This window comes from Lissotriton vulgaris, chromosome 3_1 (assembly GCF_964263255.1).
Source record: "Lissotriton vulgaris chromosome 3_1, aLisVul1.2, whole genome shotgun sequence".
Classification (NCBI taxonomy): Eukaryota; Metazoa; Chordata; class Amphibia; order Caudata; family Salamandridae; genus Lissotriton; species Lissotriton vulgaris.
The window spans coordinates 602,900,691-602,915,883 of NC_141689.1; positions in this window are offsets into that span (position 1 = coordinate 602,900,691).

The window sequence follows — 15,193 nt, forward strand, 5'->3', positions numbered from 1 at the left end:
TGTGGAGCAAGTCCGGCCATTGGATCCACAGCTGTAGAAACGTTGGAGGAGGTTGAGGTGGTCCCCTCTTGAGGAAACTTGGAGGAGACAAAAACAAATTTTGGTTTACGCAATTTGCCCATGAAAAGACAATAGCTGCAAGTTTTGAGTTTAGAAATATCCTTTTGAAGGGCGGGATTAATAAGTATTATTATGGCCTTAATAAGTGGTGCAATCAAAACAACAGTCCACAGAGGAGCCATAAATCTAAGATGAATCATTGTAAGGAACAAGCAATTCAATAAGAAGGAATGTGCTTGGACAAAAAGGCAGACTCAGGAGGGTCGCAAAAGCGCCGGTTGCAAAATTGGTGAAACGCTATTTAATGATGAAAATAATAAGCAGCTCACTAGAAGGTACACCGGCTCTGGAGCAGACAGGTCACCACCTGGACAATACCATTGGCGTAGGGTAATAAGCAGAGAGGTCGACAAAGAAGTCCTATGTCTTTGACACAATGAAAAGACACAGACCAAATAGAACTGCAATTTGTGGGAAAAAAGAAAGAAGAAAAACTGCACATAATCTGAAACGCTCCAATCAAGTGTCAAATGCCTTGAAAACAAAAGAACAGAATTACCATAGCAGGAGAAGAGGCGTATTTAAAAAATGAGACATCTTGGGGTTGAAATCGGCTCTTTGAGGATACGCACGCCTATTCAAAATGGCAGGCGTCACAGGGACATAGAAGCGGTGGCTCCGATAAACATTAAAATGCTGTGCGGCGGTTGAAAGTATGCAGCTCACCTGGTAGAGGACATTTCCTGACGCACAGGAATGCCGCTTGCAGTCAGAGAAAGCCTACAGAGACATTGCTAGACTTCCAGAGAAGGACCGGCGCGGCGGAGCAGCACCCTCAAGCCGTCATCCTGTGCTGTGACGTATCCACGCCGCCGGCTTGGAATTTTTAAAACATCTAAATCTGCAAGTGTCACCCAATCTTATTTTGTTGTATACAATAGAGCTATTATCACTCCCAAATGCATTTCTAAATTTTCTCCAATTTCTTCTTCATTATGCTGCTCCTGTTCTACTTCTACAGGTACTTTAGCTCATTTTCTTTATTATTGTTCACAAGTATTTAGGTTTTGGGAAACAGTTTGGTTAAAATGTTTTAAAAGTGTTCAATGTGATATTCTGTAATCAATTCAAAATGTTTCAAAATGTTTTCTTTGGTACTATGTTGCCTGATTTTGCTCACCTTTCCTCTAAACCTATGTTATTTGATCTTCTTATTGCACTTGTTTTTAAAGTTATACTCCTACGCTGTCTATATCAACATGGTGAAATCTTCTTTGTAAGGAATAGAATTTCCACTATTTCATCATTAGGAGTGCATCAGAAAATGTAACCTTTCTTTCATTGGTTACCATTTACTACTTATCTCTCCTCTCACTCACTTTTACATGAAATTTAAATTGTCCATGATTTCCTTTCATACTTTCCTTTTGCTTTTTCTCTTTCCCTCTCTCTTCACCCTTTTCACCTTTATCCTCCTCTCCTTTCCTTTGCTGTTTTTGTTATATAAAATAACATTCAATTGTATGTAACTTATGTATCTTGAGATGCATTTTCCTTTCATCATATATATTGCAATCCTACTACTAGATTTCATTGTTATTAATTTGGATCCTTTATGTATTATAATTGCTGTTATACCTTCATTTGTAGTCCAAATAAAAGCTAGTAAACCAAAGAAATAACCCATGTTCTGCACCTGCCAAAGATAATTTGCACCTACTTTGCATTAAAAGCATATTCTACCCTTACACCAGTAAACTGCATGTGAAATCAAGTGTAAATTAGGCAGATGTCTATTGCAACTTACTGCAGCCCTAGGATTTTCACTTGGACCTACTGGTTCTTTTAGTTTCACAGAATGCCTCATGTGGTGTCATCAAAATTATAGCAGGATGGACCACAATCAAATTGTCCTTTAAGTGAAGGGTAGTGGAGTGAACCAAAAATTAGAGGATTAAAGGTAAGGTGCAGTGTACATACACTGTCATGTAGGTTACATGGAATTGTAAGATGACAGCTTGATTTTAAATTAATGTAGAACTGTCTAGATCGGTAAGTGTGTTGAACCACCAACAAAAGCTGAACATTTTGCCTTAATTTTAAACTTGTATTCTCCCATAGGAGTTGTGAGTAGGTCAAAACATAATTCATCTTGAAACCCATGATTTGTATGTAAGTGAAAAGGCCATGATGTATAAGACTAAGCTATCCTTTGATTTTCACATATTCTGTAAATTCAAGCATTTACATTACATAAAACTATTCTGTTATAGAATAAGAACATTTCTTCAGATGTTCCTGTATAACATGCAGCTTAAATGAATTGTATGCCTAATACATTAGGCTGGTCATTGTACTTGATAACTGTGTTTTTTAAGAACTAAATAAAGGTTTAATCAAAAATGTTCAGGAAAAATTGACATAGCAGGAAGTGAGCAGAGTTTGGCAAACGGTCCAGTGAAAATTCATAGTCAATATGTGAAGGAGGAGTCGCTAAATTCAAAGGGGAAAATGGACTGTTCCTCCATCATGATATAGTGCTCTTTAATTAGCTGAATCTTCTACTTTAGCCTAATTTGGAGCATTTCTGGTGGATCGGGAATGCCATTTCATACCGGGAGTGCTTAGTTGGAGAAGGTCTGGTGCCTTTTTTTCTTTTAAGCACTTCTTTATTGCATATTCAAACATCAGAAAATGATGTCTTTTATCTTCTATACCAAATCACTTTCCAGAAAAGAGGTTTCCTCATGGCCTCATCTCACATGAGAAAAATGTGTATGCATTTTTAATATGGAATCATGGTCAATAAATTAATCCCCTCATCCTCCATTGAAAAATCAAAGGTCAAAGGAAAAATCATCTCACCCTCCATCCACTATGAGAAGTCAAAGGTTAGGAAGGAATCATTTAATTCATACTTCATCCATGAATATTCAGGTCAGATTAATGAATCCAATAATACTCCCTGAGAATTAACAGGTGAGAGAAGGAATCAGCTCATCCCCACAAACCTCTTTCTGAGTGTCAATTTAAAAGGCATCTGCATCGCTCTTTAAATTAGCAATCTGTTCTCCCTCTTTGCCTTCACTGTCCCCTTTTCAACTTAGTGATTATAAGGTTCTATGTATAGCCTTCACCTTCTGTCGGTCTCAGGACAAACATTAGATTACTTATTAATAACTCTGTCAACACCTCCTTTCACTAGAGATTTGAAGCCCACCATATCAAGTGATACTAGTGTGAAAGACAATCATGTGCCATGTTTTTTCAACTGCTCAACATTAATTTTTTTGGTTTTTTTAGGATATGAAATATATTTAAATCAGTGAATAAATATTGATCATTGTCCAAGGAGAGGACAACCACTTGTCTGGTTATAGTAAACTAGATAGTTACGGTCTGATTCACAATGATAAATTTGCATGTGTATATTTACTCAAATAGAAATCTACTACTGAACCGTGCAATACCATTACATAATTTTTCTATTCACAATGTCAGAGTATAAAGCTAGTCCTAGATGTAGACTTACATGTCTCCACCATCAATGGAGCCTGTTGCCAATAGTTTCAATGTTCCTGTGCACAAATGAATGCGAACCCAACTGAGTCAGTGCAAAAGGATTTATTGAGCCCTCACACCTTTGAGGCGGGTAATCTCATGAACCACAGCACCAATCGCAACACCCAATACAGCGTTGGAAAGGGCAGTTGCAGCAGAAGGACATAGGTTATGCAGACACCTACCATATACATTTAAAAGGTAAAAGAAATGTGCCAGCAAAGTAGTCCCTTGTGGGCGTGTTTGCGTTGTGCTGTGGGTGTGTGCTGGGGGTGTGACAAATGCTGGGGGCGTCTGGTACGTTCCGCCCTTCATGCCATGTCTCATATCTGTGCTGTGGGCGTGTGCTGGGGGCGTGGGTGTGTGCGGGGTGCGGGATAACATGAAAAAACGAGCGTTGTGCCCAAAATTTCATTGTTTTTTCTTCCCAGGTTCTGTACATTCCAGCTCCGGGTGTCCACCCTGCTTCCTTCAAATACCCCTGCACCCCATAATCATAACCCATCCTTACTCCTTAAAATACCCCAACACCCTTAAACACTAACCACTAACCCATCTTAACCCTATAAAAATACCCTGTACCCCAAAACCCAAACCTATCCCTAAATCCTAAAAATACCCCGGTACCCCAAAACCCAAACCTAGCCCTGAACCCTATAAATACCCCTGTACCTCAAACCCCAAACCTACCTTTGAACCCTAAAAATACCCCTGTACCCCAAAACCCAAACCTAGCCCTGAACCCTAAAATACCCCTGTACCCCAAAACCCAAACCTAGCCCTGAACCCTTAAAATACCCCTGTACCCCAAAACCCAAACCTACCCCTGAACCCTAAAAATACCCCTGTACCCCAAAACCCAAACCTAGCCCTGAACCATAAAAATAACCCTGTACCCCAAAACCCAAACCTACCCCTGAACCCTAAAATACCCCGAAACCCCAAAATCCAAACCTAGCTCTGAACCCTAAAACCCCAAACCTACCTTTGAACCCTAAAAATACCCCTGTACCCCAAAACCCAAACCTTGCCCTGAACCCTAAAAATACCCCTGTACCCCAAAACCCTAACCTACCCCTGAACCCTAAAAATACCCCTGTACCCCAAAACCCAAACCTAGCCCTGAACCCTTAAAATACCCCTGTACCCCAAAACCCGAACCTACCCCTGAATCCTAAAAATACCCTATACCTCAAAACCCAAACCTAGCCCTGAACCCTAAAAATAACCCTGCACCCCAAAACCCATACCTATCCCTAAATCCTAAAACTACCCCTGTACCCCATAACCCAAACCTATATCTGAACCCTTAAAATACCCAAACACCCCAAAACATATACCTCAGTACCCCAAAACATATACCCCTGTACCCATACTTACCTTATCCAAACATTAAAAAAAACATGCTTTTACCATTCATGCATTTACAACGAATTTCGTTGTAAATGTATGCGTGGTAAAAGCATATAAAATGTAATGCCATGCGTTATAATGGCATTGCGGAGTCATGGTACTTTTGTAATGAAAGTATGCGGAGTGATGGTATGCGGAAAGAAAGTTGCGGAATAATGGGTGTTTACCCTCCCCCGGTAAGTACATTGGTGGCACGGCGGCCCACATCTCCAGCAACATACTCATATTTTCTCACCACCGATTTGAAAAATGCACAGGTCTCTCTCATTGATGGCCAGCACCGACATACACTTTTAGACACACCTCCCGCCACAAGTTCTAGAATTGCTAACTTTGGAGCTGGGGAGCTGCGTTCGAATCTCGGCATCAGCTCAACATCCTGTGATTCCAGGCAAATCGCTTTGTCTCCCCGTGCCTACCACAAATGAATGTGTTCTTCTGTAATGTAAATTGTGCTCAAGCCGTGTTGTCGAGTTTGCGCTATATAATATTGCAAGGAAAATAAAGTAGGGAAACTCGAGTTCACACACTACTGAACGCGCATTCTTAAGTGCACTGTGAATCGGAGCGTTTCACAGGCCTGTCACAGATAAGAAATGCTATCAAAACGAAATCCTACAAAACAATATACTACTGGCCGGCAGCAATTCATACCTGGACAACGTCGGGATGGGCTGCTAGTTTAATATAAAATGCATTATTAAATTGAATAGAATTATATTAATTATTCATAGTAGGTTTTTAACACTCAACACAATACATATTTTAATATTAAAATGTGAAATATTTGTATTTATTTAACATTATTTCAAATCAGATATTATTTTAATCCTTACCTCTATTCTTTCCTATGGTACTGTATTGCAGTGCTTGTGAGTGGCCATGTGTGACGGTCTGCTTACTCCATGCTTCACTGGAGTTCGTTTAACTACTCTTTTGTATGGGACTAAGGGGAAAATCATGTGTAATGATCCAGCAGTGTATGTCATCATAAGGAAAAAAAAACTGCAAATCAGTTTAACTGGGGCCCAGACTGAGGCTCGGTTATTTGTCATGGAAAAGATTTGCCTGATCATCACAGCATGGCGATATTTCAGAGTATCTTTGGTAGCTCCAGTTAGCCCAGGGGGAATATGATTTTCGAGGTGCCTAATCTGATATGCCCTTTGGTGTTTAGATTAATACTTCCCTATGGGAAAACTTCAATATGCAGTAATAAATAGCACTACGTAGAGAAAAAAGACTCACAATCAGGGTCTATAGCTTCAACCTCACATTTTATTAGCAGCTCATTTAAGTGCCAAATCACCTTTGATACAACGTTAGATGAGTCTGGAAAACATTTAGAAGCACAAGTAAAAAAAACACTTTTAGATACAAAAATATTTTTGGGTACAAAATCACTCTCGGTGTAATGTCACTTTAGAGGTAAAATCAAACTTAAGGGGCACATTTATAAATTCATATTACGTTCAAAATCCTTTTTCGTTCAGCACCAGGACTGTACAAACCCATTCAGCACCACTAATTATATTTAGGAGCTAACTCACTGCTGCTGCAGCATCAAAAGAAATGTGGAAGCACTTGTTCAAGTGCAAATATGCTTCCATTGAAAGCATGGGCACTTCACTTCACCATTCATGCTCTGCAATGGGATGCAACTGGTGTGGTGAATTAACCCACTCAAATGCACTGATTTACAAAAAACTGAGTGCCCTTCGGCTCAGCATCAAAGCTCTCAATCGTAGTCCATTTTAAACAGTGTTTATGACGGGCCATGATTGAGTGCTCTGGAGTTGAGGGCGAGGGAACTCGGAGTTTCTCTCAGTGCATGTCAGTGAGTTAAAACAAATGAAATCACAAATATAAAAGATTTGCTTACCCACTACCTTGTGCTCAGTACTCCTCTTTGTCTTGGCGGTTGGTGGCTCGATCACAGTCCACCAGAGCCTCAGAAATCTCCCCTCTACCAATCCAGATGCTGCTCTTATGCATGAGATAAGCACCAGGATTGGCTGGAGCATGCTGGATCGGAACTCTTTGAAGCACTTGGGGCCACTGCTTGCTTTCCACCCAGCTGCCAAGGATAGCTCAATTTGGATTGTTTACCCTGTTTCGTGCGTCGGACGGCCCCCGTTCGTCCGACATCACAGTTGGCGTGGGCCGTCCAAAACACACCCACTCAATAATTCCCCAGCACTGCGGCGGAATTTGCGCCGTGGTCAAGGGGGTTAAAGTGTGCATGCCAGACTGGCCATCGCAAGACAGACAGCCAAAATAACATGCACACTTTAAACTGATGTGCTCTCTATCCCTCCCTGCTGCTGACCCAGCCCTCAGACTAGGCTGCTTTCATCATGAAAAATAAAATGGTAATCAAGCCTATCTTGCTGAGGAGCGTTGTTACTGCAGAACCTGTGGCGATCCTAAGGCCATTTGGAACTTTTGCTACCCGGGCTACAGACCACCCGCCTCCCGCCGCCGGACTCCTTTTGTCACCCTGGGGTCGGGCCGCTGTGTGGAGCGCGGTGCAGGGAGTCAAAACTACTGGTCCCAGCATCCTTTGCGGCGTTAGCCGCGTCAGTCGCGCGCCAGGAGGCGCTTAAATTTGCAGTCACCCTGGTCGAGGGGGGGAGCCTATCTTGCTGAGGAGCGTTGTTACTGCAGAACCTGTGGCGATCCTAAGGCCATTTGGATCTTTTGCTACCTGGGCTACAGACCACCCGCCTCCCGCCGCCGGACTTCTTTTGTCACCCTGGGGTCGGGCCGCTGTGTGGAGCGCGGTGCAGGGAGTCAAAACTACTGTTCCCAGCATCCTTTGCGGCGTTAGCCGCGTCAGTCGCGCGCCAGGAGGCGCTTAAATTTGCAGTCACCCCCATCTCGCGGGATGCGAGCGGGACGCCGGGCGAAGCCCGGGCAAAGGGCGGGCCGTCTGAGGCCGTCCGAGGTCGGACAAGGTTGGGTTGGGCCAGGGACTTTGCCCTACATTTCCTATGCCCACAATCGGACACAGTGTTCCTGAACCACCAAACACCAGGTAAACAAACACCTTTTGTTTCTTGTGAGCCAAGATCTTGCACCAAGTTCTCAATCCATCTGTATAAATGCCTGGAAAAAAGTTAACCCCAGTTACAAACACCATGGAGAACTATCTTGTCCAAGTTGTGGCGAAAATAAATAGCGAGAGAAGGTCTTCTTTGGGACTAGACTCACCTACACAATCTCCACTGGCAGACAAAGAGACAGAGGATTCATTTGCTCTACTAAACAGCAGCCTCTCTGGTGTGGCACATGATTCTCTCCAGGACACAGTTACTATCCAGCCCAGTTGCATAGTAGCTAGTACTGAAGAAAACAGTGACAATGAAGTAGTGACTGTGACCCCTACAAATAGTGAGTCCACCATCCCCACTGCTGTCCCTATTCCTGCCCCGAGGGTTACAGGGGGCAAAAGAAAAGCCATACAAAAACGGGGGGATTAAGGTCAGCTAAAAATAAAGTTGCAACGCCACCAAGGAAAATACTTGATGATGAGGAGGATGATTTGACTGGGGAAACTTATGTGACCTTTTCTAACGCCCAATTTCAGAAATTCTGCAGCTTGATGGACACAAAAATCAAAGGGATAGTCAAACCTCTGATAAGTAAAATTGATAAATTATCTGCCGAGGTAAGCAAACTGGAAGGTTTACTTGGAAAAACCCTGGGGGAGGTGGGAAAACTCCCAGAAGTCATCACGTCCAGTGTTCAGCCATTGGTGAGTGAAATTCAATTGAGCAAATCCAACGGACTGATTCCTGCTGTTGTGCCAAACCTTCCAATGGCTTCACTGATAAATCCACCTGATAACACCTCTGGTGCTGTACCCTCTGCCCCTCTTAATGGTGAACCTAATACTTCGAAAGGGTCATTCGAGCTTGTAGTGGAAGCCTCGCCACTAGTTCTTGTACTAGCAAATGTACCCCCACTAGCTTCTGGCGAAGCTGAATCAATATCATCACTTCTAAATAAATCCTTATCATGGCTAATTAACAACATGGCCATATCTCCTTGGGGCAAGCAGAAATTATCCGAAGAACTGGTAAATGCTAGAAGGGCTGAGTGGATTGGGAACAGTGAAAAAAAGTTCAAGGGAGATTGCGTCGTGCTCAATTTTTCTGACCCTGAGGTTTTGCCAAACATCTTGCCTAATATCTTCCCTCCACAGAGACGATCTACTTCTATTGTTCCACTGACTTTAGACTTTTTCTATCCCCGGAAAGGCAGAAGCCCCAATTCAAGCACCTTAAGAACAAAATGGAACGTTGTAACCAAAAGGGGAAGTAAGAATTTCGGCCCCGCTGAGTGGGGTCTAGGTCTGGAAAACAGATTTTCTGCCCTCTCCAACCTAGATGCTTGTGACTGACAAACAATTAAACCCATGCCTCTGTTGTAAATCCCTCCGGCTGCATGTATAATAGGGGAGCACAGTCGTTCTACAGGTTCACAAAACGAGACACGCAATCTTGATGCCACAGTAGGACTATTTTCTGCAAATGTAAATGATAATGTTAATGATGATGCAATGTTGAATGGGTCTGATCGCAGTTCTGAACCAATTACGGTATATGCCACCGGGAACCTATTGTCTTGGAATGTTGCTGGGCTTTGTTCCAAAATGGACTGTGGAGAATGGTTTGGGTTTGTCAGCCAGTATGATGTCTGTATTTTTCAAGAGACATGGGCCTGTGATCCCGTTTTTGCTCTGGGGTATTTGAATTTTTATGTTCCGGCCACTAAGGGCCCCAAAGGGCGTCCGATGGGGGGACTCACCATATGGGTCCGCCAGTCCCTAAAGATCGTAGTGAAAAATCTGGAGCTCAATCAAAAAGACATTCAGCTCATTAGACTTACGAGGGACTTATCCACCTCCATTGACATTTATAATATATACGCTAGAGGTGGAAGCGCAGGAAAATCAGTGGTCCTTTTGTCTCTGTATAATTTCCTAGACATTCACTCTTCTGGGAATAACATTATAATAGCAGGCGACCTAAACCGCACTTTTGAACCACTAGACACTGGTGAGGCTTTTTTAGGTGCGGAGGAAGATAAGATTTGGGACATCCCCGCACTCGATACAACCCCAATAACTCGCTGGACCGAGGATATTCTAGGTTTAAATGCTATGTGCCTTGAACAAGGGTTAAGGGCTTTGAATGGTCGGACTAAGTCAGACAGAGTACCAGCCATGACTTTTAACAATGGGAGAAATAAGAGCCGCATTGACTATGTCATATGTAGTATGCCCCTATGGTCATCTGTTACTGATATGGTTGTTATGGAAAGGCTCGAGAGTGATCACAATCCCCTATGTGTTCTCCACAAATGGTGGCTGTCTGATGCTATTGCTCCTAGTATTTGTGCTGAATCCTTACCCCCGTTGATTGTACCAACTAATGACTTACGCAGGTTGAGGTGGACAAGCGTTAGAACAGACCCGCTGGTTTTAGAAAAAATAAGCATGGCAACTGATAAGGCTATAATGGCCCTTGAGGGTGAGGCTGGGCATTCTCATATCCAAAATAATATTACCAAGGTCCATGAAGATCTCTTTAATGAAATCAAATGCCACTTCTTAAAACCCGTAAATAAAAAGAGGAGCTGTGCCTATAGAGCCGCTAGATGGTACAATCACGACTGTAGGGTGGCAAGAACCTCCTTGGGAGATGCAATCAAGAATAAAAACCTGGAGGCTATTAGATCAGCCAGGAAGCAATACAAACATTGCATAGCTAAAGCGAAAAAAGATTGGGATGAAGCCCACTGGAACAAGCTAAAAAGTGCAAGCGACCAAAATCATTCTAGGTTATTCTGGCATATAGTCAAATGGGGACATGATAGGCTTGAAGAGGCTAGTACTAACAATGTCCCCCAGGACGCCTGGGTTAAATTCTTTAGTGAACAGTACGCTTCCAGAGATCAGACTGTAGACAGTAGATGCTTGCCTTTTTCACTAGCAAACAATGACATTTTCACGCAGAGCGAAATACTGACTGCCCTTAAAACCGTTCAAAGTGGTCGCGCCCCTGGCATTGACGGGGTTCCAGCAGATGTTTTTTTGAATGATACTGTAAGATGGTGCAAATACATCCACCTGCTAATAAACTATATCACCAGAGGTGCAGATATCCCAGTAACCTGGCGGATGCTGTAATCATCCCGGTATACAAAAAAAGAGATCGCGCTCAGCCCTGTAATTACCGCCCTATTAGTTTAATAGATACTATTAAAAAAATAGTGGGGCGAGTAATCGTTAATAGGTTGCTCGATTGGGCCGATGATAACAATATTCTATCTCCCTTCCAGGCTGGATTTCGCAGGGCAACCAGCACTGTGGATCAAGTCTTTCGTTTCCAACTGATCCAGTGGAGGACCGTGGTGCTAGGCGGAGGCAGCCTGTATGCAGCATTCGTTGATCTGCTGGCTGCCTTCGACCTGGTACCAAGGGCAAAACTGTGAGAAGTGCTTGAGACACTAGGGGTCCCTGGGGACTTGTTGACTTTAATCATGCGATTGCATGAGAGCAATTATGCCAAAATTCGATGGGGTGGGTATGGAAACGACACCGCCGAATTCCCCGTTGAGCGCGGGGTTCGGCAAGGGTGCTCAATGAATCTGGTAGTTAGAAACAATAGACCTAACAGGACCAAACCCTTGTCGAAGGAAGAAACTAGGGCCTTACTCAGGTCTTATGAACAACCTGCCCGTAGTAAGGAGGAGAATATCAAAACAGTACCTATTGACCCTAGTAGAAAGGCCAGAAAAAATGACAGGCAAGCAATTCACCAAAATCTACAACATATCCAGCTAATTGCATCTGAAGTGGATAATGGAAAACTAGTTAAATCACAGAAACCCCTGACCTGCCTTCTACTTAATTGTCGTTCGGCAACTAAACATGCAGCAGACATAGCCGCCCTCATCATCAATAAGGAAATTGATCTGGCCATCCTCACGGAAACATGGCTCAATGAATCATCTTCTCCTACCATGGATCTCTTAATACCGCCACAATATAACATCGTCAGACTAGACAGACCAAAGAATGTGGGAGGAGGAATAGCTTGCATTCACCGGTTGGAGATCGAGGTCGGCCATTTCCATTCTGACCCCTTAGAATCCTGTGAATACCTTGGTATTAATGTGAGAACACCAACGAATCAAAGTTGCAAGTTGCATATACTTTACCACCCACCAGGAGAGAACGCAAAGTTCACCGAGCAACTGATGGAGATCTTAACGACCAACTCTAATTCGGACGCCAATAACATATTCCTAGGTGACTTTAACCTCCATTGGAATGACGGCGGTGACAAACTGGTCAACTCGCTTAAGGACTTCCTCAATGAGCTAAAACTTGTACAAGCTTGCAACCAACCCACTCATTCACGAGGAGCGACCTTAGACTGGATTATCTCAAGAAAGGATGAGACATCTATCCTTGCTATAGACCCATGTGACTGGTCTGACCATCACATCATAACATTCGCGATACCTACAATGACAAAGGGCAGGACCGTGCAACCACGTAAGCTCAAGAAACTGACCCGAGACACAAAAGAGGCTAACATTGATCTACTGGTGAAAAGGTGTGAGAAAGACCTGAAGCCACCCAGCAGTAAGCAAAATGTCAATGAGTTGACGGATCACTACATAACCTCGATCGGTAATATCGTCAATGAAACCATGCCCCAAAAAGTGAAAAAGGTATCCGAGAAATCAAAAAATCCTTGGTTTAACGAATCATTAAATGAGGACAGGCGCAAACTGAGAATGGCCGAAAGGAGGTGGAGACAACATCCCTCCTCCCCCGAGCTGAAAGCACTCAGAAAAACAAGGAAAGAATACAACAAAAAAATAATCAACTCCAAAAAAGAATTTATCAGAGATGAATTGGACAGTGCCAGAAACAGACCACGTAAACTCTTCGAGATTCTAAAACAACAATCAAATAAACTAGCCAAAACGGTTTTAGAGAATACGAAGACTCCCATAAGCTGCGAGGAATTCTCCGTATTTTTCACGGAAAAATCTAAATTGCTTGAAGATGATCTTACTAATGCAGCAACTAACCTTAAGACATTGCCTCCACCTAGTAAAGAGACCAATATCTCTCCAGAGAGTCCCCAAACTAAAAATAAGGCAAAATGGGACACATTTGATCTATTCGACCAGGAAAAGATCGCCAGAACGCTGGCGGAACTCAAACCGAATAACCACTTTCAAGACCCTTTACCAGGAAAATGTGTAAAAGAAATCAGTCACACCCTAGTTCCAATTTGGACCGAGATAATAAACACCTCACTGGCACAAGGAACCCTCCCGGACTGTCTAAAAACAGGGCAGGTGATGCCCATACTCAAAAAACCGACAGCTGATGCTACAGACCCGAACAACTATCGGCCAGTGACCAACATCCCTCTACTGGCTAAACTCATTGAGAAATGCGTTCAGGGCCAACTAAGTCAACACATTGCTAAATTCTCGCTTCTAGACGATTGCCAATCAGGCTTCAGAACAGGGCACAGTACTGAAACTGCGATCCTGCACATTGTCGATGACGCTCTACAAGCCCTAGACCGAAATCAATCTTGCCTACTGATCCTCCTAGACCTATCTTCAGCATTTGATACGGTAAAGCACGAAGTGCTAATGACCAGACTACATGACAGGATGGGTCTGTCTGGAAACGTGCTGAAATGGTTCAACTCTTTCCTACAGAACAGGTCTCAGCGATTCCTGGTTAACCAAGCAATCTCGTCCCCGAGCCCCAACACAGTCGGGGTCCCACAAGGCTCAACGCTATCACCAGACCTATTCAACTTATATGTAGAACCTCTCACGGAGATCCTCCAAGAATCTCAGGTATCCTATCACATGTATGCGGATGACACGCAATTATACTTAAAGATCGCCTCCCTTGAGGACATTGACTTAATGAACAAGACACTAAAGAGTGCGTTGCGATGGTTAACATTGAACCATCTGAAACTTAACGCCCAGAAAACAGAATTCCTACTTATCTCACCAACAAGGAGCCAATCGGAAGTTAAAGAGTGGACTAAATTGGTGACAGCGCTAAACTGCACCCCGACCCTAGTTAACTCAGTCAAATCACTAGGAATTACACTAGATAAGAACCTCGACATGAAAAACCATATTAACTCGTTGGCCAAGAGCGCCCGCTTCCACTTGAATTACTTAAGAAAACTGAAACCCTTTATTTCTGAGAAAGATCTAAAATTGGCTATCCAATCACTAGTCATCTCGAGGATCGAATACGGCTGCACCACATTAGCGGGCTTACCAAAATCATCCACAGCACCACTAAAAGCCTGCCTCAACGCAGCGGTGAGACTCATTACTGGAACGAAGAAATTCGATCACATATCTCCTCACCTGAAAGCACTAAACTGGCTACCTTACGAGGCTAGAATTCAAATGAAGATGGCCTGTATTACGCATAAAGCTGTACATTACAACACGCCTAGATACCTAGCCAAGAAACTTAAGCTCTCAGGAGGTAACAGAACAACGAGAAGCGCAAAAGATTTGCTATTACGACCAGCCTTTTTCCACAAGAAAAAGACCTACAACCGAGCATTCTCCGGAGCTGCCCCCAGAATCTGGAATTCACTCCCTCCAAACATCAGGAAGATTCGAAATACAACAACATTCAAACGAGAACTGAAGAGCCACTTGATGAGTAAATACCCTACTTAGAGAAACCTACCGATCACTGGGATGTACAATTCAGCTAACTAAGGACCGCCCTCTTCCTGGAAAATTGGATGATCATCAGCGGATAAGAAAATGATGCCGTGCACAAGCCGAGACTTGGCACTTTGCTGCTACCTCATATATGTGTGAACTTTAACTATATCTCACAGTCATACTATAGACCTTCTTTCTCACTTGATTTATTTAGCCATATATGTGGAACATTTATCTATATGTCACAATCATACTATATATCTTCTACCGCACCTGATTTATTTATACTTATTATCCTTGATATGCACTGGGACACCTTATAACCCTACCTCAACGAGCACGGCTTGTTACTTTGACACAAACCAAACCTTGCTCGCCACTTACTGTTAATTACACAGTCATT